Genomic DNA, 27733 nt, shown 5'->3' with positions numbered 1-27733 from the left:
CCAAAGATGTCCAGTGTGGCAGGGAGGGGACAGCAGCAGAAGTTCTCAGGAACTTATGATAACCAAAATTTAGTCAGAGACTGATGTGTGTTTGGATTTCAGCTCTTCCCCTTGTTCAGTTTCTTAAACTGTAATACATAATGTTCCTGTGAGAACTGGGTATAATCTATGTGAAGTACTCACCAAAATTCACTATACGAGTTGCTGTTATAAAGATGATAAAGGTACAATAACATTTTTCTGAATGAATCATCTAATTTATAGACCTAGCCCTGGAGAGGGATGGGTGGTAAGTATTAAATAGAGTACCTGGAATCCTAGCCAAATAAACTGGGTTTTAAATGTTGGTTCTAGTTCTAGGTGTGGTCTGGAAATATGATAAAACTTAAATAGGAAGGTAAATCCAGGGAAAGCCAAGAAAAATGGCCTCTGAATGGTTGTTCCCTGGACATCGGAGTATCCATAGGTTAATCTCAGGCACACTTGTCCCAAGCCTTAATTAGCAAATCTAAACTAGTGGTGTTAGGCTTCTCTTCCCTACCCAGCCTGTTTCAGGGTTGCCTGAATAACTTAGCCTGCAACTGAGGGTAACTCTAACCATAGGTGAGTTAACCACAGGTTAGTTAACCATAGTTAACCTATGGTTAACTCACCTAACCCTAACTGGCCCAGAAACGTCAAAACTTTCCATGCATCTTATGATAGTTTACACACATACACCACCCAAACATACATACACCATAATCCTTTTCCCTTACAATTATCTATTATAGGCTCAGAACTTGTAAAAGTTGGTTCTAAATAAATATTTGTAGGATCAGATTAAATTTTTAAATTGAATACCTTTTGAGAAACTGCTGGAATATGGTTTTCCTGTTATTTTGAACTTCAGAAAAATGTTTACGGTCGATAAAGCAGTAATTGTTCCTGGTGGTGTAACTGCCTGGGCATTGTGCAGTGATTTGATCAGACTCTTTATATAGACCCTTCTATACATTAAATGGACAACTGGCTGGGTAAAATAACCTGCTTTGTAAAGTGATGCTGATGGGAATGGGGGTGCAAAATAGCCTGAGAGGAATGAATGTCAGTGGGACATGCAGCGAGCTCTTGCAAGGTAAGTGAAATGCAATAATGTAAGTAGAAAATACAGAAAAAGCGCATGCAAGACAACTTTCAGCTCAGTCATTACTCAGTCAGCAAACTCTATCTCTGAAAATCCATAACGTTTGACAGTATAGCCTAGTACAAAGATACCAAATAGTGAGTTACTTCCTCAGAAGTGATTTTGGCAATAGAGCTGTTAAATTAAATTAGTCTTAAAGCTGCCTATATATATAGCAAACTGCAACCTTACTTAGTATGCAAATAAACTGTAATCTAACTTAATAGTATATTCCTCCAACAAATAGCTAAGTCTCAGCCAATCACAGCAGCCAAACTCCAGCCATCACAGGCTGCCAACAGATCAGGTTATGTCCATATAAGGCAAATGTCTTGTCCCACCATGCCCAAAAAAGGCAAATGCTAAACTTTAACCAATCAAGCTGGTTTTTTTTTCATCAATTCCCTTTCTGTCTATAAATACTATCTACTACTGGGGAGAGCTCTCTGAACCTCTACAGGCTCAGTGTGCTGCCCAACTCATGAATTGTTCTTTATTCAAATAGCAAGCTTTGCTGAATTTAATTTGTCTACAGATTTTCTTTTAATAGAGCCTAAGAGGCAAAGCTGCTGATGCTAATCCTCTGCAGAGGCTGGAGTTTTTCATTTCAGTTGCAGTGAAACAGCACAAATAATTAGAGGACTAAAATGTTCAGATACAGTTTATGCATACTCTGTTTTGTCTGCTCAGAAAATAGACGTTAGGGACTTATATCCTTCCCTGGATTAGAACCAAGGTGAAGCAATGAGAAAAACTAGTTTGGGAGACGAGAAGAAGGATATATTAGATTAAAACTAAATGGGAAGAGATCCTAACTAATCAAGAAGAACAGGATATTAACCTTAGAGAGGGCAGATTAGGAAGGATCTAATGCCCAAAATCAGAGAAAGTAGAAGCAGATAAAAAAGGAAGATGCCAGTGGTTAGGGGAAGACGGAGAAATCTTAACATAGTTGAGGTCAGAGATACCATAGAAATGATATGGACAGGGTGGCTGAGGATAGCAGAGTATAAAATCTGCACAAGGAAAATGAAGAAATGCAAAATAAATGAAAAGGACAGCAAAGTAAAGAAGTCAAGGGCTTATTATTTTATTATTGTTATTAATAATAACAAGATTGGGGGGCTAAAATTACTGTAATCGTAAATGTGTTTCTTTCTTTTTTTTTTTTTTAATTGCTCTGTCACCCAGGCTGGAGTGCAGTGGCACGATCTCAGCTCACTGCCACCTCCGCCTCCCAGGTTCAAGTGATTCTCCTGCCTCAGCCTCCCAAGTAGCTGGGTTTACAGGCACCTGTTACCAAGCCTGGCTAAGTTTTTTTGTATTTTTAGTAGGAAAGAGGTTTCACCACATTGGCCAGGCAGGTCTTGAACTCCTGACCTTATGATCCACCCGCCCTGGCCTCCCAAAGTGCTGAGATTACAGGTGTGAACCACCGTGCCTGGCCAAATGTGCTTATTTCTTAAAAATATTTTATAAATATCAATTCCTTATTTTAGAATACTTATTTGTGTATGGTCTTAAGTATTCTGACATTTTTACTTTCAGGCTATGGATTGTATCAATTTTTAGTTCTCCAATAAAATCAATATTCTGGCATAAAATATTCTTAGGCCTGAAAAGAACATTAGACTTTGGGAGGCTGAGATGGGCAGATCACCTGAAATTAGGAGTTTGAGACGAGCCTGGGCAACGTGGCAAAACCCTGTCTCTACTAAAACTACAAAAATTAGCTGGACGTGGTGGCACACACCTGTACTTCTATCTACTTGGGAGGCTGAGGCACAAGAATCACTTGAACCCGGGAGGCAAAGGTTGCAATGGGCCGAGATAGCACCACTGCACTCCAGCCTGGGTGACAGAGTGAGACTCCATCTCAAAAAAAGAGCATTAGAAACTTTCATTTATCAATCTTTCCTACAACTAGCATAACCATTTGTTAATTCATTCAATACATATGTATTTAATCTCTACCATGAATACAAACATACTCCAATGACAAACAGTAACCATTTATACCAAAAAACCAACATGGGTAATAAATTGCTTTAAAGACAGACAAGCCTGTCAGCCAATCTCTGACACCATTAAAAGAAGCATCTGACATTGCATCTAAATTTGGGAGATCTGGTCAGATGTTGGTCATCAATTTGCTTAAATACATTTAAAATTCAACAATGCAATATTTTATTCAAACATTTGTTGAACACTTACTATGGAGCCAGGCACCTCACCAAGGGCTATATCTGCAAAGGAAGAGAAAATAGAGCAATTGCTCATGAGAAAACATACAAGCAACCAAGCAACCCATTTCATTAGGATAATTTTGAATAAGAGAAATGCATACAAGTTATAATATTTGTCCCAAGGAGGTAAATTAACAAGGACTGGAGAGTTGAGTGAAGGTTTCACAGATGGAAAGGGCAGGTATGAGTAAAATAGTAAAAAACAACTTGGAAAACTGCTGCACAGTCCATGGTACCTAAACTTTTCCACAGCATGTATCATAAGTATAATTATTTGATTAATATCTGTCAACTCCACTAGCCTCTGTGAAGCTCCCCAAGGGTAGGATGAAGTCTTTCTCGTTCACTCATATTTAACACTTCTAGCATAGTGCCTGACTTCTTTGTGGTGCTCAATTTATATTAGTGGGGAAGTGAATGAAATGTGTTTCTATATATTAGAGCACGAAAGAAGGTAGACAGGGAGAAGTGAAAATGAGAGGGAGATGCTAGAGGGTCTTTCCAAAGGCTGCTTTAGTAATAGTCTAAGAGTTTAGATTTTCTTTTGAAGGTGATATCATTTCATTGAATTAAATCCATTAACTACTTACAGAAGACATAAAAAGACTCACTTATCTAAAGATAACCCTGGGGCAAGGGTAATGTGCATGTGAATTGAACAGGAAGAGACTGAGGTAGACATGTCATAGTAGAGAAATTATTACAGCATTTTATTTCACTTCCACGATGAAGTATTTCTAAACTGCCTTTGTGAGGGGAGGGTAATACTTTCTAATGAAAAGTTGGCAGATACCATTGACCTAATATCTCCCTGGGAGCATCTATCTTACTGAGTAACATAATAGAGGAGGCTATAGTTGGTGACTTTCTGAGGCCCAGTACACCCCATAAACATGTTCTGTTTGTCTCCCAGATGTGTGACAATGTAAAGAAAGGGAACCCTTGCACACTGTTGGTGAGAGTGTAAAATAGTATGGCCATTATGGAAAACTGTATGGAAGTTCCTAAAAAAAAAAAAGAAAAGAAAAGAAAAAAAAACTGAAACTAGAATTATCATATGATCCAGCAATCCCACTTTGGTGTATATATCATGAGGAATTAAAAAGATATCTACTCCCATGTTCACTCCAGCATTATTTACAAAAGCCACTATCTGAAATCAACCTGTGTCCATCAGTGGATGAATGGATAAAGAAAATGTGGTTTGTAAGCTCAATGTAACATTACTCAGCCTTGAAAAAAGAAGGAAATTCTATAATTTGCAACAACATGGATGAACCTGGAAGACATTATGTTGAGTGAAATAAGCCAAGGACATAAAGACAAATACCACTCATCTCACTGATATGCGGAATCTAAAAAAGTTGAACTCATAGTAGCAGAGGGTAGATTGGTGGTAAGGGGATGGGAATTGGGATGGGATAATGTTATCAAAGGGTGGAAAGTTGCAATTGAGTGATTAAATAATTAATATTTAAGATGATGGATATTAGCGTGATTTACTTATTCCACACTGCATACATATATCATAACTCTGTACCCCACAATTAGTCACAATAAATTATAAAAAATTAAATTAAATCGAAACAAACACACCCCAGGAATAAGAAAGTAAATATAATGAGGTGTTACTATGTCAAACTAAAAGCAGGTTAATGCAATCGTCTTACACCTTCCCCAACAGACTCATTTATTCACTTATGTCACTGCCTAGCTCCTGAAAGTATGGAGATATGTTACTCTACTTTAAATAATCTTCCTTGAATAAAGGAAAAATACATACAATTATAAAGTTTAAAGGTATGATAACAGTACTTTCAATAATAATATAGTTTTCTATTTTTCTGCACAACAAAATAATCTTGATCAATTGTAAGATTTACAAGTATTTCTTAATAGGTTAATCTGTATTATACCTAATCATAGTCTCCTCTGTGAAATCATGGGTTGCAATTGCTATAAATTATAAACTAAAGAGAAAACAAATCCATTTCAAAGTCCCCTCCCACTGTGACAAATAACTTTATAAAAAATGAAATTCCTGTTGTACAAGATTGCACTAATAATGATAATTATAAACCATAAGTACTAAGCATTTTAATATGCAATTGAACACGTTGGGGATTTTTCTAAACATAATCAGTAAACCAATTGCCATATATCACTGTAGGTCATATCCAGTTATCTTTAAACTTTTATATAAGTTATTTCTGTTCTGTTTTCAATTGTTAAAAAAAAAAAAAAAAAAAAAAAAAACAACTCTTGAGCTCAGGAGTTCAAGACCAACCTGGGAAACATGATTAAACCTCATCTTTACAAAATCAACAAAAATTAGCCCAGTGTGGTGGCTCATGCTGATAGTCCCAGCTACTTGGGAGGCTGAGGCAGGAGGAGTGGTTGAGCCCTGGAGGTTGAGGTTGCAGTGAGCCATGATTGCACCACTGTACTCCAGCCTGGGTGGCAGAGTGAGACCTTTTCTTAAAAAAATGAAATAAAATAAATCATATTGTGTTAGCCTTCTGTTTATCTGTGCTTCTTGAAAGAAAGAATTAAGAGGAGGAAAAATATCACTTTATATAGGGGTAGAATTACTTAATTCACTTACATCTAAGTATTTCAACTGTAAAATATAAGACTGCTTATTTTGTTTAGCCTTCCAGTTTTTCAATTTTGTATTATTTGGATGATTCTTTGCTGAGCTATGCAGAAAGGTATCAATGTCAGCACTGATAAATGTATGTACTCTATTTGCTTTTCAAAGTGCAAGGAGGTTGTATCCGATATTCAAAGTGAGCAGATCAATGCTTATCTGCATTTCTGAAGGTCTGCAAAAGTCCCATGAATTGTAAGAAGCTGAAATAACTAATATTTCATACCACTATGAATATAACTCGTTAATAGTATAAACCTATTGACAGTAAATATCCTCCATACCTCACTGTGGAAGGATTTTCTTTAAATTTTCATAGAGAAGTACCTATAGAACTAAATCTTTAAAATATACCTCTTTGATAAAAATTATTCTTTAATAGCAAGAATCACAGCTGTTAATGCTGTGATCCACTCTGAATGCAGAGTGACTACTTCTGTGATGCCTACCAAATGGTCACTGTCTAAGTATCATATTACTTTGCAGAATTTCTGTGCGTTTTAAAAATAGGAAAGATTGGCATAATTCTATTATGATTTTTGATTCAAGTTCCAAACAGTAGGAAAAGCTAGAGGCCTAACAGGAGTTCTACTTCTCCACTCATTATATTTAGTGATTACAGACAGTTTACATCACCTGCTTCATCAGATTTTCCCACCCAGACCATTTCCTTCTGCTGTAATATGTTCATACACCAAAGGGAACCAAGGTAAAGCACCACCTGACAACATATTACCCAGGCATGCAGAAGTGAAATGATATGAATCTGCATTACCTTGGCTAGCTGGATCACACTGTACCACATCTAGGAGTAATTGGCATATGAAGCCTAGGTCAAACATTTATCTGTTCAGTATGCAATTATAGAAATGCTTGGCTTATCCATCATCATTTGGAAATAAACACCTACTTCAGTGATTTTTCTAGATAATAGAAATTTGCTTCTTCAAGCACCAAAGCTTTTGGTTTGCTCAATTTTCATTTTCTGTTCAGTGTATTATATATTCCTCTGTTATCTCAGAAAATAAAACCATAGACATCAATTTGACCCTATGGTGGACTGTGCTGATGCCTTCACAGACGATTAATGTGTGTAGGCCTGGCTGTTCTCATATTAAATGATTTGGGAGGACCACACTTTTTTGAGTTTTATATATATATTGAACGACGCTCTCTGTACCCTCACTCACTGTCAAGACATTGTTAACAATTTTTGCTGCTGTGAACTTGACTGACATTAATAGATTCTCCTCTTTTTGTCCTTTTTATTTTCTGAATTACAGTTCCCTAAGTAAAGGTTTGGTTCTCCCATAAATGAATTTCATCAACTTTAGTGTATGTGCATGTTCATATTTCATTTATCTTGTCAGTCCAGCCTTATTAACAATATTTTTTCTTGCCTATATTATCATAATGCAAATGATAATAATGCATCTAATCTTTACTATGGGCCATCCTCTGTGTTAGTTACATTAGGTTATCATGTGTAACCTAATTAAATCCTCCTCATCACAATTTTATGAGGTATGATCTACTTTTGTCTATTACATTCTACATATGGGAAATTCTCCATAACTCTCAAATGATTGATATTGATTACTTTGGAATAGTGACTTGAATAGTGACTTCTAGATGAGTGAAATGTATCTGTACAATGGTTATCTTTACAGCTGGTTCACACTGATATTTTCAAACAAAATCCTTACATAAGAAGCTTCTATGGGTTCTATGGGCATATTTTCAAGAATGTTGTGTTTATATTATTAGGAATGTTTTTAATTTTAAAGAAAACAGGCAGTCATTCTTCTGAATTAACTTATTTATATATACAGTTAACTTTTTCAAGGGCAATTTAAATTAGTTTGGATACAAATAGAATGTTATAACAGAACTGTAGACATATAAATGCAATACCAATACATTATAGAAAAATAATCATTTTAAGAAGGAAATTGTTAAGTATTTACTGTGTATCAGGGGCTAAGGGGTTACATGCTTCCTAACCTTGTTTATGCCTCAGGTAGCAACCTCTCAATTTTAAAATCAGGGAAACTAGATTCAAAGAACTAGAATTTGAGCACAGAATTTCACATGTTAACCTGCACGCTTCACCCAGTTAAGAGCAAGGGGAATATAATATTGTAATACTAAAGACTGTGCACATAATATTTAAATAAAATGGTAATATTTAGTCTCTCATTGGCAAACCACTGATCTGATAAATAGTTAATAGCCAAAATTATAAAACTCCTACAAATCAATGGCAAAAAAAAAAAAAAAATCACCTGGTTAGAAAACAGGAAGAACTGGAATAGACATTCCTCCAAAGATGACATACAAATGGTCAACAAGCATATGAAAAGATGCTCCATACCACTAATCATTAGGGAAACGTAAATCAAAACCACAATGAGTTATGCATAACAAGCCTTTTATAAATCATCTGTATTTTACTACTTGTCTCTGCTCCCATCTCAGATACGTCATGACATGAAACTTTTTTTTCCCATTAAATAAACACATGTATACAAATAAATATAAGTATGTAATTTATAGCAGTAAAGTTTAGTGATTAAAAACTCAGGTTCAGGAGTCAACCTGCCTCAGCTCAAATCCCAGCTTAACCACCACAGAGTGACCTTGGGCAAGCTATTTAACTTCTCTGTGCCTTTTTGTCATGTCTGTAAAATGGAGATAATAACAGTGTCTACTTCATAAGATTGATGAGTGGATAGAAAGTTACAATCTAGGTAAAGCGCTTATGACATCAAGCTTACAATAAATGGTAGCTATAAAAAAAAAAAAAACAACAAAAAAAAACCACAATGAGATACCATCTCACACCTGTTAGGATGGTTATTATTATCAAAAATAACAACAAATACTTGCAAAATTATGGAAAAACTGGAACCATTATACACTATTGGTAGGAATATAAAACGGTGTGGCCTGTATACAAACAGTATAGCAATTCCAAAAGACTTAAAAATAGAATTACAATATAATTCAGCAATTCTACTTCTGGATATATATCCGAAAGATTTGAAATCAGGATCTAGAAGAGATATCTGCACTCCCATGCACATTGCAGCATCATTTAAAATAGCCAAGATATGGAAACACCTTAACTACCTACCCACTGATGAATGAATTTAAAAAATGTATTATATACAACCAATTGATTTTTTCGTCTTAAATAGTGAATTGAATAGTGATGGAATTTATTCAGCCTTAAAAAGGACGGGAATCCTGCCAAATGTGATGACACGGATGAACCTGGAGGACATTATGCCAAGTAAAATAAGTCAGTAACAGAAGGATAGATACTGTATGGTTCCACTTACATGAAGTATCTAAAATAGTCAAAGTCTTTTAAATAAAGAGTAGAATAGTGGTTACCAAGGGTTAGCAGGAAGGGAAATGGGGAGTTGCAGTTCAATGGATATGGCGTTTCAGTTATGTAAGATGATTAAGTTCCAGAGATCTGCTGTACAACACTGTGCCCACAGTTAATAACACTGTATTTTACACTTAAAAATCAAGTGAGTAGATCTTACACTGTATTCTTACTACATTTTTTTAAGTTTAGTTTAGAAAAGGCAAGACCTAGCAAAGACCTGATGTATTAGTCCATTTTCGTACTGCTATGAAGAAATACCTGAGACTAGGTAATTTAATAAAGAAAAAGAGGTTTAATGGATACACAGTTTCACATGGCTGGGGAGGCCTCACAATCATGGTGAAAGGCAAAGGAGGAGCAAAGCCATGTCCTGCATGATGGCAGGCAAGAGAGCATGTGCAGGAGAACTGTGCTTTATAAAACCATCAGATCTCATGAGAATTATTCACTATCACGAGAACAGCATGGGAAAAACCCACCCCCATGATTCAATTACCTTCCACTGGGTCCCTCCCATGACATGTGGGGATTATAGAAGCTACTCTTCAAGATGAGATTTGGGTGGGAACACAGCCAAACCATATCACATAACTGTCCTCATAAAACGAAAGAACAACTCATGGAGGAAGCACTAGATTTCGTACTAAGTTGTCCTGTGAGCAGAACTAGAAAGAGGCATAGGTCGATTTCAGCTTACTGCAAATTTTTCTGTCACATCCCTATGCTGACGGGTGAAATGTTTTCGAGTCCAGCAGTCCCTAAGCTTTTTTGCACCAGGAACTAGTTTTGCAGAAGACCATTTTTCCACAAACTGGGGGGTGGGGTGGTTTCAGGATAATTCAAGAACATTACATGTGTTGTACACTTTATTTCTATTATTATTACATTGTAATATATAATAAAATAGTTATACAATTCACCATAATGTAGAAACAGTGGGAGCCCACAGCTTGTTTTCCTGCAACTGGATGGTCCCATCTGGGAGACACTGATAGATCATCAGGCATTAGATTTTCATAAAGAGTGCACAACCTACAATAGGATTCATGCTCCCATGAGAATCTAATCCTGCCATTAATCTGACAGGAGGCGCAGCTCAGGTGGTAATGTGAGGAATTGGGAGTGGCTGCAAATACAGATGAAGCTTCGCTGGTTTGCCTGTCACTCATCTCCCGCTGTGCAGCCTGGTTCCCAACAGGCCACAAACTGGTACTGGATCATGGCCAGGGCATTGTGGACCCCTGTTCTAGTACATCTAGGTTACATGCAGTCTCTTGGTGGTTCCAATTTATGCAAAAAACTAAGGTGTAAATTTGCTCAAGTGTACAAATCGGACATCACAAGCCTCTGGACGGAGAACATTGACCCTAATCTCCTTAGCTCTAGTTAACCCCATCGTCAGATCATGTCTGCACCACCCTGACTTTTGGTGACCTGTTTGTATTTGGTTTCTGAGGATACCTCTTATTTTTTGTGAGTTTATTTATGCCTTTATAAAATAGGTTTGTTATATTTTTAGAATTTCTATACATTTGTTTTTGAAGGGATTGCAGGTTACTGATTTTGACATATTGGCAGAACCATCAAAATAAAACTCTTTTGGAAAATAATAATATTCTGTAAAAGCATAAGATGCTATCATTATCATGTCTATTAGTGGTATTCTAAATTATTATCAGTGTAATTTACATTAAAATATGGATGACTATGTCAGACAATGTGTTAGTATCAGAACTCTTTACTCATAGAAATATTATATAGAATACCAAGGTATAAAAAAGACCAAAGAGGGCTGTTTGATTTGAAAGTCTAGCAGCAGCTGTACTAATTCAGCTGTGCTAGTTGAGCACTAAGTTATACTTCCACTCAAAATACGTAGTATTACTCATGTTTTAAGACAGCTCTTAATGCATAATGTTCCCTCCCCAAAGAAAGAGTTGCGTTAATCTTGTTAATAATACTCAATCTGTTTCAAGAGGTTTTTTTTTTTAATTGCAGTACCACAGCTAATTTCATCCTCTTAGGTTTGTTAAAATATACTTCCTCATTAATTGATCTTAACATCTTTAGTTCTCTTTGGACAATTCTTATTCTATGTTCTTTCATGTCCCTAGTACAATTAATTTATTTCTCTAAGTAAAAACAATACAATATATTAAAATACAGGAGTCTGCACTATGGTCCCACTCTGTGACTAACATTCGTCTCTATGTAATTTCTCTTACCTATAAAATGAGAATAGTACATCAAATTCCTATTTCACAGGATTATTATAAATAAAGTTTTTTTTAAGATGGAGGAATGTAAAGTATCTCATTCTCTAAAAATACCTAGTATTTAAAATAACCAGAAACACAACTATTTCACATTAAGACACTTTACAAAACCTGAGTACGGGTAATTTCTTGGTGCACTCGTTTACTCTCCTAGCCAATGCACAGTCTTAGTTTTTCCTTTGAGCTAATTTGAGCTGTAAGAATTGTGAATGGATAGTGTATATTATGGCACCCAGAATGATTCTGGGAATTTTTTAAGCACCCAGTGAATGGTAGCCTTTCTTTGCATTATCTTCCTTATAGGAAAAGTGGATGGCACAATGCAGAAAGAGAATAAGGGGAAAATTCTATGCATTTAAAAGGTGAGTTGAGTATCTTTTACCAGCTTTTACAAGGTGTATGAAATGCCTATTTACAAAAGTAAGGAAACTGTCAATTTGATGAAGTACAACTCACAACTCATTAGTGTTGAACACAGAAGAAGTATTCCACATCAAAAATGACTGCTGAAATATTCACAATTACCAGCTGCTCAGAAACCATTTTATATGAATAAAAAACATGTCACATTTAATTTATCAGATGTTTTCTGCTGTCATACTTTCTTTCGTTCAATGTACTGAAAAGTTATAAAAACAACTTCAGTCTTACTGTAGCCATGTATAGATATTAAGAATAACACAAATCCATTATCCACCACAATATAATTGTATCTACATGGATGAATGATCTTCTGCAGCTTTTTTGCACTCAATTCTGAATTAAGTGTTCCTTTAAAGATATCTGAAATACAGCATTCAGTATCTCTATTAAAAAACTACCATTTCAATATAAAGAAAAAAAACAATTCATTCCTGAAGCTATATTCCTCGAATGAGCTGGCATTATTAGCCTCATTTCTATAGTGACAATGGGAGACATCATCAGAAAAATAATGCCAGTTTAATTTTCTAACAACACTGAAATGAATCAAATATGCACCAAACACTTGTGAAAACAAAATAGTAACAGTCTAGCTTTCCATTGTAATGTTGTGATGTAGGCTTCAAGTAAAAATCTAATAATTTGATTAGCCCTTTTCCATAATTATTATACATAACCAACTGTTATACTAATTCTATGAGAAGACTAAAGCAACTAGATACATAGATACATAGACAGATTATTCCAAATAAAAAATATGAAAACAAACACTAGTAGTGTGCAGATTTCCATCTTATATTTAAACCATTTTAAACCTAGCAATGTTCAAACTAGTGTCTATGGAGGGCCCTGCTCTCCTAGGCTCAACTAAATGTGCAGCAAGCATCATTTCTGCTCCACTACATTGCGCATCATAGACTCAGTTTAGTCGTGGACCTCTTAATGGATGACCCTCACTTTCTGTTTTCAGGGTCAGCTGCAGTGATGGTTGTGGCTCTATATAAACTGTTGGCAGTAGCTGTTTAATACCATGCAAAGGAAATAAGGCTTGTTTCTTTGGAACTTCTCATCTTAAAAAAAAATACATGACAATCCCCTAACAATTACCAATTTGTGTTGCTTTATTTTTAAATGATTCCCCAACCACTATAAAGGGATATATAAGAATACTTAGCCTTTTACATACTTTAAAAATATCCCATTCTATCCCTAAGGCATGTAGAAACCGGGAATGAGGTCCTTCTCCGATACAAAAGAAAGTGTTAATAGCTATCCTTCCAATAAAGTTATTTACTTATACATTACTTTTTTCCCAAACATCGTTTTTTAAATACAAGTCTACATGTGAAGAAAAAATTGAGGACATTGGAAGAAAGAAAAATGAAAAAAAGTAAAATAAAAAAGCCTGGGTTGCAATTGTAAACCAAACATGCGTCTTGCAGTTTTGCACATTTTCTAGAAGTGAAAAACCGTCTCAGCTCCAGTAGATCTAGCAGTCATCACAAGTGAAAAACAATCAATTTCAGTGTCCATAAGGTTAAAAAAAATCAGTTGCTCAGAAATATGACTATTCCAAGAACCGTGGACTGAGACAACAGTCTCCTGTAATCCATGTAGAGAAGTCACTGTACTATAGAGATTGTAATCAATCCCCAAAAATAAATACAGAAAAGCTTACAGGATGATTTTACATTCTCACTGAATATCCACGTATGCCATATGCCAGACTACTGGGATTATTAGATTTAGTCCTGCTCATGCACAAAATCTCCCTCTAGAAATTAAACTTTTTCTTCCTCTAAAGGAGGACAGGAGCTGGAAATGTTTACTTAATTGCACTTGCTAGATTTAATCATTATCCTGGATGTTTTAAGGGCGTCTGTCTCAGTTTTGGCAGCAGGCCCAAAAAGCAGAAACCAAAATAGCAGGGCACATGCTCTTACATTCCCATCGGAAATGTTTGCCCACCAAGTAAGATGAGCAAATGATTTGGCAAAATCAGGTCTTGAAAAAAAAAAAAAAAAGGTAAGAAAAGACATATGTTAGAAATATTAAACCACTCTTTGAAGTAGTCAAAATGATGGCATGGTATTTTTTTTTCTGATCTCCTTGCGGGAGTGGAGGGGAGAAGATTGCTTTCCTTTCCCTCAAATCAGGTAAGAGAGACGATTCAATACAAAATTCAGAAAATTTGATGTGTGTCCCCCACAGTTTGCACAATAGGTTCCTGACTCATAGTCCCCAAAGATTCTAAGACAACCTTAATGGAACTGCCTGCTTAGCTGTTGAGGGAAAAGAAACAGCCATATTAGAAGGCAGCTGTGCTTTCAAAGACAACAGAGCAAAAGATGCTTGTTTCCCATGGACCGAGTGAATACTGGCCATGCAGTATGCTGATGGACTGAGACAGCTTCATCTGGGAGCAAGGAAACATCAGCAGAGAGAAGATGGATATGCACCCATCACATTCAGAAGCTGAGAATATGTCCTAAGAGGCCAGCAAGAGGAGAGAGACTGCTGCAACCAGAAGCTCTTGTGAGGAATCTCTGAAGGCTGTGGAGACGTTCCACTAGGGTATTCTTTGAACTTAGTAAACCCAGAGATGAGCAATGCCAGCCACTGCAACAACAGTGATGTGTAGCTCTCCCTCCCTCCTGCCTCTCCCCTCCGCTAACCCTAAGGAGGTCAGAAACAAGAGTTAGTCGACAAAGAAGCAGCAGTGAGGGGAGGGATAAAGTACAAAAGAGGGAAAGAACAGAAAACTATCTGACGTTGTCTTCCTCTTCCTTTACCATGATAGGCATCCAGTCCAAAGTAGGCTTGAGATGGATAAGAGGACAGGGTTTAATTTAGAAGATGTTTGGAATTCTGACTCTAAATGGGACTGGACTAGAGATTGTGCTAATGGAACAAAATATCAAATATTTTAGAATTTATTCTTCATAATGCAAAAAATGTAAAGGTCTAGAAAGCTGAGATTATGTTCCAGACTAAGGCAAAATAAAGAGAATTGAAAGGTAAATGCAATAAATGATTCTGGATTGGATTGTGGATTAGGAAGAAAACAGTTATAAAACACATTACAGGGAAAACCAATAAAATTTATATAAACACTGTAGGTTAAACTTCTTGATTTTTATAATTACATAGTTTAATTACAATAATATTAAATGTTAAGTTACAATTTTAATTTACTTTAATATGTAATTATTTAATTATATATTTTATGATATTTATAATTTAAGAATTATGTAAAAGGATGTTCTTGTTCTTAGGAAATACATACTGAAGCATTTATGTATAAAAGAACATGTTTGTAATTTGCTCTAAATTTATTTCTCTATATAAATTCATTTATATAGCTTACATAAAATTATTATATATATAATTGATATAATTGTTATGTAGTATAATTTGATATAAAATTTAATCATCAACTTTTCACCTGTCAATACTTTTCCTGATGATCAAATACATGACTGATTTAAAGTACCGAATATGGTGAGATAAAAGTGCTAAAACTGATTTTTAAAAAGATGGCCTGGTATTAAAACATGGCCTAGTGAGGTGGCTTACACCTATAATCCCAGCACTTGGGGAGGCTGAGGTGGGTGGATCACTTGAGCCCAGGAGTTTGAGACCAGCCTGGGCAACATGGCTAAACCCCATCTCTACAAAAAATACAAATGTAGCTGTGTGGTAGCATGCACCCGTAGTCCCAGCTACCCAGGAGGCTGAGGTGGGAGAATCCCTTGATCCCGGGAGATGGAGTTTGCAGTGAATAGAGATCGCCCCACTGCCCTCCAACCTGGGCAACACAGTGAGACCGTGTCCCAAGGGGGAAAAAGAAAAAAAAAAAAGTTAAAATAAGACTCTTTCAAGCTTCCCCCATCCCTGCTGTTCAAATTCTAAAATTAATTAATTAATTAATTAATTTACTATTGAGGTATATACTCAAGAGGATTATCTACATCTGGAAATATGCAACCATTGACTTTTCCAAAAACTGGGATTACAGTCTCCAACTCTCATCTAAGCTGTCTGACTCAATTATAGAAAGCCAAGCTCATCTGATCCAAATGGGAACATGTCAGAATATCTGAAAATTGAGAGTCAGCAGGCTTTCTAGGCTAAGTCACCTGTATTAGAAGTTGACCCGGCCAGATAAAGAAGATAAGGTAAATTCCTTTGGGCTGCTATTAGGGAACTGGGAGTGGGCAATGGGTAGTCATTTCAAAATCAAAGCAAAAAGACTGTATCAGAGTCTTATCTAATATTTTTCCATTTTAACTATGATTACATGCCTATATTATTTTCCCTATTAGACTGAGATGTTTCTAAGAGATAGACTACGTTTTAATTGATCTTAATAGTTTTCACTGTGCCTAACACAGTGTGTTTTATTTGCAAGCAGACCACTAATATTAAAGAACACCTAGTGCATGTCAGGTGTTTTATAGGCACTTTCATCATTATCTCAATGATATTTATGGCGAGACTGAACAAACAACTAAAATGATATAGTGAGGTGTCCAACATTAGCACAATAAGGTAAGAACATGCAATGGTTATTCCAAGTGTTAATTCAACATTAAACTTGAGACCATTCTCTTGGTAGGGAAAACAAAAAACAAAAACAAAATAACAAGTAGGACATAACCAAATGTAAATGGATTCTAAAGTAGCTATGATGACTCTTCTGTAAAATGTTTGAGTATTTCTGCATTCTTGTATACTGGAAATTCTCTTCCTTAGCGTAGGAATGTACTAGACTAAGGCCTGCTTTCCTGCTTAAGTGGCTTGAAATAACACGGCTGCTGATACATTTTTAGGGAAATCACCCAGGGATCACTGTGAGATTTAATTGTCTGGGTTCACTTCTGGATCTTAGTTTAGTTTCCAGGTCACCTCCCCTCTAGCTCTTTTTCTCTGAATCCAAAGAAAGGCCTCCAGAGGCTCATCTTTGCTGCCACTATCTGGGCATACTTCCATTAGCCTTTCTCTGCTCATGGATCCTCTTCTAAAGGTCACTGGGAAGACAAGCACTGGCAGCAGGCAATAAAAGGAAAATAGGTAGGAGTTTAACAATTATAAACTTGTACACATAAAAAAGGGGAAAATATTATTAATAATGGTCTTCACAAAATATAAATGGAGATAAGATTTCTCTTTATTACCTTGTTCCTTCATTGATTGGTTTCTCGTTTTCTGTAAGATTGACTTTTTAAAGGATCCAACCTTGTATAATCCTATTTCCATTTCTCATGCTCTGAGAATTCCCCTGCCCCTTTGTCCTCTGTCTTTTCAGTCAGACCTTGTATATGCATATATAATAAAACAATAACCAATTGGGTCAAACTGTGTATAATCTTTACATCCTTTCCCAGTCTATGGATTCTTTCCTGTCCTCTGTACTTTCTTTTTTCTGCTGATTTTTAAGAACCAAGCTCTGGATACCTCCAAAACAAAGAAAGGTTATGTGAGAGGCAATCAGACCAATAAGGCTGAAAGAAGAGTCAGATGACACTTCAGACTGACATGTTAGTAAAATGCCCTTCTATTCTACACACACAAGTCATGATCTTTTTCTTACAAGAAAAAGAGCATTATTTGAGGGAGCCACGTTGCCTGCAGCAGTAAGAGAAAATTAAAATCCTATAAGATGTGAAAGGCAGAGAAAAGATTAAAAAGAGGATTCGAGACCCCAAAATGTTGGCAGGATGGGGTTGTTAAATGTCAGGTCATATAATTTCAGCTATTTTAAGAACCTCATAACGTAAACATGTAATTGCACAATATTCAAATAATATAACATATGCCTGTTTACTATAATACATTACAGAGATTTAAGGAATTAGTATGATTTGCATGACAATATTTACTCTGAACCATCAAGAATAGTTAGAAGGTATGTGTTTGATTACAGAATATTATGCTTAATAAGTCAGCATGTGTTTAATGCATTTTAGAATTTATGGAAACACTGTCATTTTTATGAGAAAATAAGACAATTATATACTGACCTACTTTATTTATGCACTGCTTAGTCATAGCTAAATTTACTTCTATGAAAAACATCTTGGGAAAAAACTAATTTATATAGACCTTTCAGATAAGTTTTTTTTTTTAAATTCAGAATGCTTTCCTCATCCCGGCAGTGGACCTTGGCTATGAGTACAGATCAACACTTCTGGATGCATAATGAAATACTAACTTTTATGGGATTTCTGAAGACAGCTTCAAGAAAGATGTGGCATCCAAGTCCAGAGTCTGTAACCAGTCTTAAGATAGCAATTGTTTTAAAAGGTAACATCAGATTTTATTGTATCCCAAGGACGTGAGGATTATTATAGTAATTTGATGCTGTGGCTCCAGTGTTACACATTATAATTGTACAATATAAGATGAGCCTTATACTTCTCTGTGACTTTGACACACATGCTCTTGGATATTGCCTTGATAGTAAAGACAAAGATAATTGTTATCAATGCAACAACTCTAAAAGTGCAAAGATCAATATTATGGTGGCTAACTACTCTAATAGGCCCTAATAGACTACTGACATAAGTTCAGTCTTTGTGGAGATGATTGATGAGCTGAGATATCACCTTAGGCTAAGGATATGTTAGAATGTCTTATATACATTTCCAATAAGCAGAATATTCACTGTTCTTCCTGCTTATAAAGAGATTGAGTACATTACATTCTTCAATAAAATCCACCTTAAAAAATCAGTGTTTCTTCATCATTTCCAAGACCAAATGCTATCCATTTCTCACAGCATACAATGCTCTCCATTACTTTTCCTGCCAGGCTCAATTCCTAGAACGTGTGCAAATGAACATAATGCAGTTTTCTAGAAGTTCATGAAATTCTTCAAATACACCACCATTTCTGTACCCTTGCTCATGCTATTTTCTTTGTAATACATTTTTAAAATTTTGATTATTACCCATTGTATTGATTCAATGTCTCAAGATTCGATCAAAACCCACAGTTTGAAAAAGTATGATTGAAGGAGAAAGTTTGACAAAGGAAGTGAGTCGGGTAGAATTTTGTGAAATGCCAAATTTCAACGCCAGTTAGGGGATAACAGGCCTTCAAAGATAAGCAAAATCTAGGGGCATTAGAAGAAAACCCAAAGTATGCTGTGATGGAAGCAAAGGGAAGAGTACTTGAAAAGGAAACTACGTTTTATTTTTACTTGTCATTTGTAGTAGCTGAATAATATCCATTTTATGAGTGTATCCTACAGCATTTTGCCAAGTCCCAGCAGATAATAACTTTGGTTGTTTCTAGTATTCACAGTATCAACAATGCTATGATGAGCAAATTTATGCATGAATCTTTATGCCCTTGATCTACCATTTCCTTAGCATAAATTCCTGCAAAATTACTAAAATAAGTTTGTAAATAGTATAACATTTAAGATGTAGTACATATTGTCAAACACTCCTTCAGAAAGACTAAGAATTATGCTCTTAGAAACAGTAGATTAGAGTGTTTATGTTTTTATGTGCCCTACCTACTACTCTGGCTAATATGTTTCACTCACCTTTACAATCAAATAAGTAAAAATATAAATATGACACTGTGCTTTTAATTTGTATTTCTTTTATTCCAGAGAAGTTATGCATCCTACATGTATTTATTAGCTACTTATATCTACATTGTGGATTGAATGTCCATGTTTTTAATTTCAATTGAGATACACATTTTTATTTAATATATTTATGAATTCTTTACATATTCATAATAATATCCCCTTTTCTGATTTTCCAGTTTGTCTTTCATGTTTTAACTATGAGGTAGGTGCTTTTAAAGTAAGTCTTGAAAGGATTTATTCAATATGATTTTTAATAAAACCGAATTCCACTTAAACAGACTCAGGCCTACATCTGAAGGCATCAAATTAGCTTACATCTTCAATATGCAAAATAAATAGTTCTATAGTATGGCTGTCATTTAAAACCTAAGGAACTGATGGGAAATTATTGTGAAAAATATAGAAGTTCTAACAGAATCTGCTTATTTAATAACAGATCACAGTGCTTTATATTTCATTAATAAAATAGCAAATAGTCTTATTTACAACAATATAACAGGAAAAATTATACAAGTAAAACTCAAGCTTGCAAGACCCTATAATACCTAATTAAACTAAGGAGCTTTTGCATAGCAAAAGAAACTATCAATAGAGCAAACAGACAACCTACAGAACGGGAGAAAATATTTGCAAACTATGCATCTAACAAAGGTCTAATAACCAGAATGTATAAAAAATTTAAACAGTTCAAAAAGCAAAAAACACATAATCCCATAAAAAGTGGGCAAAGGGCATGAACAGATATTTCTCTAAAGAAGACATACAAGTGGCCAATAAACATGACAAAATATTCTACATCACTAATCAACAGAGAAATGCTAATCAAAACCACAATGAGATACCATCTCACAACAGTCAGAATGGCTATTATTAAAAAGTTAAAAACAACAGATGCTGGCGAGGCTGTGGAGAAAAAGAAATGCTTACATACTGTTGGTGGGAATGTAAATTAGGTCAGCTACTGTGGAAAGCAGTTTGGAGATTTCTCAAAGAACTTAAAACAGAACTCCCATTTGACCCAACAATCCCATTACTGAGTTTATATCCCAAAAATATAAATCATTCCACCAAAATGATAAATGCACTCCTATCTTCATCACAGCTCTATTTCCAGTAGCAAAGGCATGGAATCAACCTAGGTGTCCATCATCGGTAGACTGGATAAACAAAATGTGGTACACATACACCGTGGAATACAATGTAACCTTAAAATGAATGAAATCACGTCCTTTGCAGCAACATAGACGCAGCTGGAGGCCATCATCCTAATCGAATCAATGCAGGAACAGAAAACCAAATACTCCATGTTCTCACTTGTAAGCAGGACCTAAACACTGGGCATTCATGGACATAAAGTTGATAACGATAGACATTGGGGACTCCCAGAGTGCGGAGGGAGAGAGGGGGACAAAGGTTGACTAACTGTTGGGTACTATGCTCACTGGGTGACAGGATCATTTGTATCCCAAACCTTAGCATTCTGCAATATACTCACGTAATAAACCAGCACATGTACCCCCGAGTCTAAAAGTTGAAATTATAAAAAATTAAATTAAATTAAAACCCTATAATAAGCTGGGAGGCAAACAAAAGTGCAAGAGTTTATGGCTTAAGGCATTACCTTTCAAGTACATATTTGCCATGGCAAGCCTTTTTCTGTATCTACAAATATAACACTCTAAAGTGATTGCTGTTGACATGTGAAATTAAAGCTTACAAAGGACAAAGGTAATGCAGCAGGCAGTAATTATGTGAAGTACAATGTCTGTCAGATTAATGTAGAGTTAATGAATGACGCTTATTGTGTATTCATACTGTATGACAACTTCATGAAGAGCACTTAAAAGGCTTCAAGTTTAAGAAAACCTAGGAAGACTTGGCTTTGAAAAGAAGTCATTCTTAAAACTGACAAATTTCTAGGTCTAGAAATGGTGAGCTAACCCAGATGTTCTCTGCAGTTGTTCAGTAGTTGTCATGGCCCAGACTTGTGTACTGTAGCACTTCCTATGGTGTTGGCATGACAATGAACACAGCCAATATAATTCCCAATAATTAATGTTACCGCAATAAGTTCTAAGTGAAAGACTATGAAAGACAGCCTCAAAAACTAATTAAAATAGCAACCAAAGCCCATCCATGCTTTCACTGTGAAAGTGTGGTCCTCTTTTCCTTCCTTAAGCAAATTCTTTAATACCTTTTTGGCAAACTCTTTAATCATTTTTTAGTTAGCTTTCTATACTGGTGGTAAATAAACTATTTATAGTGTATATTCTTCTGATTCTTTTTGCATTCTAATTTCTAAGCTTAGTCTATATTAAAAATTTAAAAAAGAGCAAAACAGAAAAAACTATGAAGATCTTCAAAATAAATGAGCTGTTACTCCACACTTTTTTAAAAGAACTCCCATTAATAAATTCCTACTGCTTTAAAGCCTCCAAGAACAATTGATGAGAGAGATGAGGGGAATGGCAATTATGGCAATTTTTTTGTTTTCTGTGAAGGGCCAGATAGAAGGGATTTTGGGCTTTGTGGGTCATACCACCTCCGTCACAACCACTCAACTCTGCCATTGCATCAGGAAAGCAGCCATAAATACATAAGGTAAACAACTGGATGAGATTGTGTTCCAACAAAACTATTTCCAAAAAGAGGTGGCAAGCCAGATATGGCCTATGGACCCTAGGTTGCAAGACGCTGGTCCATAAGTTGAAATTCAAACATACATGGCCCTTTACATCACACCACAAGCTGCCTCTATAGACCTATCTCCTCCCACATTCCCTCTGCAGACTCCACAGGCCGCCACTGTGGAATTGTGCCTGTTCTCTAGATTGTGCCATTCCATAATAGAGCTTGTTTTCTTGTGTATCACACTACCTAAAATATCTTACCCTATACTTCACCTAAAAAATTCCTAATTAAACTCAAAATCATTTACAAGTGTCTGATATTCTCTGAAATGCTTTGTTTCCCCTCCCCACCCCAAACTGAGTTAATCATTGCCATTCCTGAGTTTTCACCGCACTACATTCCTAGGCTCTACCACCCCCTTTCACAATAAATTGCTTATAATCTTCCAGGTAAAGGCCACATTTCATTCATTTTTATATCCTCTGGATGAAACATGTGGTAGCATGTCAACCAAGTGTTTTTGGAATACGACCACAGAAATCTCATGAATATCGGAGGCAGAGACACCTAGTTGCCTCCCAATCTCCATTAACACTTTGGTCCTTACTCATAGAACTTCCTATTTCAAGACAAGTATATGGATGCCTAGAATAAAGTCTATATTTAAAGCCTGATTTGCTGATAAGTTTTGTCCCATGAGATTGAGACACAAATACTACATGAAAATTCTGAGTATTAACCTTAAAAAGACATGGATTTTTATATGGGAAAATAAGTTGTCTTTTTAAACCATTTTAAATTTTTTTCTTTCTTTTTTCACTGCTTTTATTATTAATTAATTTATTTATTTATTATTATACTTTAGGTTTTAGGGTACATGTGCGCAATGTGCAGGTTAGTTACATATGTATACATTTGCCATGCTGGTGTGCTGCACCCACTAACTCGTCATCTAGCATTAGGTATATCTCCCAGGGCTATCCCTCCCCCCTCCCCCCACCCCACAACAGTCCCCAGAGTGTGATGTTCCCCTTCTTGTGTCCATGTGTTCTCATTGTTCAATTCCCACCTATGAGTGAGAATATGTGGTGTTTGGTTTTTTATTCTTGCCATAGTTTACTGAGAATGATTATTTCCAATTTCTTCCATCTCCCTACAAAGGACATGAATTCATCATTTTTTATAGCTGCATAGTATTCCATGGTGTATATGTGCCACATTTTCTTAATCCAGTCTATCATTGTTGGACATTTGGGTTGGTTCCAAGTCTTTACTATTGTGAATAATGCCGCCATAAACATACGTGTGCATGTGTCTTTATAGCAGCATGATTTATAGTCCTTTGGGTATATACCCAGTAATGGGATGGCTGGGTCAAATGGTATTTCTAGTTCTAGATCCCTGAGGAATCGCCACACTGACTTCCACAAGGGTTGAACTAGTTTACAGTCCCACCAACAGTGTAAAAGTGTTCCTATTTCTCCACATCCTCTCCAGCACTTGTTGTTTCCTGACTTTTTAATGATCGCCATTCTAACTGGTGTGAGATGGTATCTCATTGTGGTTTTGATTTGCATTTCTCTGATGGCCAGTGATGGTGAGCATTTTTTCATGTGTTTTTTGGCTGCATAAATGTCTTCTTTTGAGAAGTATCTGTTCGTGTCCTTCGCCCACTTTTTGATGGGGTTGTTTGTTTTTTTCTTGTAAATTTGTTGGAGTTCATTGTAGATTCTGGATATTAGCCCTTTGTCAGATGAGTAGGTTGAGAAAATTTTCTCCCATTTTGTAGGTTGCCTGTTCACTCTGATGGCAGTTTCTTTTGCCGTGCAGAAGCTCTTTAGTTTAATTAGATCCCATTTGTCAATTTTGGCTTTTGTTGCCATTGCTTTTGGTGTTTTAGACATGAAGTCCTTGCCCATGCCTATGTCCTGAATGGTAATGCCTAGGTTTTCTTCTAGGGTATTCATGGTTTTAGGTCTAACATGTAAGTCTTCAATCCATCTTGAATTGATTTTTCTATAAGGTGTAAGGAAGGGATCCAGTTTCAGCTTTCTACATATGGCTAGCCAGTTTTCCCAGCACCATTTATTAAATAGGGAATGCTTTCCCCATTGCTTGTTTTTCTCAGGTTTGTCAAAGATCAGATAGTTGTAGATATGCGGCGTTATTTCTGAGGGCTCTGTTCTGTTCCATTGATCTATATCTCTGTTTTGGTACCAGTACCATGCTGTTTTGGTTACTGTAGCCTTGGAGTATAGTTTGAAGTCAGGTAGTGTGACGCCTCCAGCTTTGTTCTTTTGGCTTAGGATTGACTTGGCAAGGCGGGCTCTTTTTTGGTTCCATATAAACTTTAAAGTCGTTTTTTCCAATTCTGTGAATAAAGTCATTGGTAGCTTGATGGGGATGGCATTGAATCTGTAAATTACCTTGGGCAGTATGGCCATTTTCACGATATTGATTCTTCCTACCCATGAGCATGGAATGTTCTTCCATTTGTTTCTATCCTCTTTTATTTCCTTGAGCAGTGGTTTGTAGTTCTCCTTGAAGAGGTCCTTCATTTCCCTTGTAAGTTGGATTCCTAGGTATTTTATTCTCTTTGAAGCAATTGTGAATGGGAGTTCACTCATGATTTGGCTCTCTGTTTGTCTGTTGTTGGTGTATAAGAATGCTTGTGATTTTTGTACATTGATTTTGTATCCTGAGACTTTGCTGAAGTTGCTTATCAGCTTAAGGAGATTTTGGGCTGAGACAATGGGGTTTCCTAGATATACAATCATGTCGTCTGCAAACAGGGACAATTTGACTTCCTCTTTTCCTAATTGAATACCCATTATTTCCTTCTCCTGCCTAATTGCCCTGGCCAGAACTTCCAACACTATGTTGAATAGGAGTGGTGAGAGAGGGCATCCCTGTCTTGTGGCAGTTTTCAAAGGGAATGCTTCCAGTTTTTGCCCATTCAGTATGATATTGGCTGTGGGTTTGTCATAGATAGCTCTTATTATTTTGAGATACATCCCATCAGTACCTAATTTATTGAGAGTTTTTAGCATGAAGGGTTGTTGAATTTTGTCAAAGGCCTTTTCTGCATCTATTGAGGTAATCATGTGGTTTTTGTCTTTGGTTCTGTTTATATGCTGGATTACATTTATTGATTTGCGTATATTGAACCAGCTTTGCATCCCAGGGATGAAGCCCATTTGATCATGGTGGATAAGCTTTTTGATGTGCTGCTGGATTTGGTTTGCCAGTATTTTATTGAGGATTTTTGCATCAATGTTCATCAAGGATATTGGTCTAAAATTTTCTTTTTTGGTTGTGTCTCTGCCCAGCTTTGGTATCAGGATGATGCTGGCCTCATAAAATGAGTTAGGGAGGATTCCCTCTTTTTCTATTGATTGGAATAGTTTCATAAGGAATGGTACCAGTTCCTCCTTGTACCTCTGGTAGAATTCGGCTGTGAATCCATCTGGTCTTGGACTCTTTTTGGTTGGTAAGCTATTGATTATTGCCACAATTTCAGATCCTGTTATTGGTCTATTCAGAGATTCAACTTCTTCCTGGTTTAGTCTTGGGAGAGTGTATGTGTTGAGGAATTTATCCATTTCTTCTAGATTTTCTAGTTTATTTGCGTAGAGGCGTTTGTAGTATTCTCTGATGGTAGTTTGTATTTCTGTGGGATCGGTGGTGATATCCCCTTTATCATTTTTTATTGCATCTATTTGATTCTTCTCTCTTTTTTTCTTTATTAGTCTTGTTAGCAGTCTACCAATTTTGTTGATCCTTTCAAGAAACCAGCTCCTGGATTCATTTATTTTTTGAAGGGTTTTTTGTGTCTCTATTTCCTTCAGTTCTGCTCTGATTTCAGTTATTTCTTGCCTTCTGCTAGCTTTCGAATGTGTTTGCTCTTGCTTTTCTAGTTCTTTTAATTGTGATGTTAGGGTGTCAATTTTGGATCTTTCCTGCTTTCTCTTGTGGGCATTTAGTGCTATAAATTTCCCTCTACACACTGCTTTGAATGCATCCCAGGGATTCTGGTATGTTGTGTCTTGGTTCTCATTGGTTTGAAAGAACACCTTTATTTCTGCCTTCATTTCGTTATGTACCCAGTAGTCATTCAGGAGCAGGTTGTTCAGTTTCCATGTAGTTGAGTGGTTTTGAGTGAGATTCTTAATCCTGAGTTCTAGCTTGATTGCACTGTGATCTGAGAGATAGTTTGTTATAATTTCTGTTCTTTTACATTTGCTGAGGAGAGCTTTACTTCCAAGTATGTGGTGAATTTTGGAATAGGTGTGGTGTGGTGCTGAAAAAAATGTATATTCTGTTGATTTGGGGTGGAGAGTTCTGTAGATGTCTATTAGGTCCGCTTGGTGCAGAGCTGAGTTCAATTCCTGGGTATCCTTGTTGACTTTCTGTCTCTTTGATCTGTCTAATGTTGACAGTGGGGTGTTAAGGTCTCCCATTATTAATGTGTGGGAGTCTAAATCTCTTTGTAGGTCACTCAGGACTTGGTTTATGAATCTGAGTGCTCCTGTATTGGGTGCATATATATTTAGGATAGTTAGCTCTTCTTGTTGAATTGATCCCTTTACCATTATGTAATGGCCTTCTTTGTCTCTTTTGATCTTTGTTGGTTTAAAGTCTGTTTTATCAGAGACTAGTATTGCAACACCTGCCTTTTTTTGTTTTCCGTTTGCTTGGTAGATCTTCCTCCATCCTTTTATTTTGAGCCTATGTGTGTCTCTGCATGTGAGATGGGTTTCCTGAATACAGCACACTGATGGGTCTTGAGTCTTTATCCAATTTGCCAGTCTGTGCCTTTTAATTGGAGCATTTAGTGCATTTACATTTAAAGTTAATATTGTTATGTGTGAATTTGATCCTGTCATTATGATGTTAGCTGGTTATTTTGCTCGTTAGTTGATGCAGTCTCTTCCTAGTCTCGATGGTCTTTACATTTTGGCATGATTTTGCAGCGGCTGGTACCAGTTCTTCCTTTCCATGTTTAGCGCTTCCTTAAGGAGCTCTTTTAGGGCAGGCCTGGTGGTGACAAAATCTCTCAGCATTTGCTTGTCTGTAAAGTATTTTATTTCTCCTTCACTTATGAAGCTTAGTTTGGCTGGATATGAAATTCTGGGCTGAAAATTCTTTTCTTTCAGAATGTTGAATATTGGCCCCTACCCTCTTCTGATTGTAGAGTTTCTGCCGAGAGATCCACTGTTAGTCTGATGGGCTTCCCTTTGAGGGTAACCCGACCTTTCTCTCTGGCTGCCCTTAACATTTTTTCCTTCATTTCAACTTTGGTGAATCTGACAATTACGTGTCTTGGAGTTGCTCTT

The 27733-nt window shown here is 36.1% G+C and overlaps 1 protein-coding gene across 7 annotated transcripts in view; it reads right to left on the bottom strand.

The window, feature by feature from the left end:
- Nucleotides 1-27733, bottom strand: part of RALYL (RALY RNA binding protein like) — a 722957-nt gene that overhangs the window by 550059 nt on the left and 145165 nt on the right. The window contains exon 1 of one of the 7 annotated variants that reach the window (XM_054498888.2): nt 3380-3399. The exons of the other annotated variants lie outside the window; for them this stretch is intronic. The gene's annotated coding sequence lies outside the window, so the exon portion shown is untranslated. Of the gene's footprint in view, nt 1-3379; nt 3400-27733 lie in introns of those variants that run through there. 7 annotated transcript variants of the gene reach the window in all.

Source organism: Pongo pygmaeus, chromosome 7 (genome assembly GCF_028885625.2).
Source record: "Pongo pygmaeus isolate AG05252 chromosome 7, NHGRI_mPonPyg2-v2.0_pri, whole genome shotgun sequence".
Taxonomy (NCBI): domain Eukaryota; kingdom Metazoa; phylum Chordata; class Mammalia; order Primates; family Hominidae; genus Pongo; species Pongo pygmaeus.
Note: the sequence above shows the minus strand (reverse complement) of the source record. Positions and strands in the feature narration are given on the sequence as shown.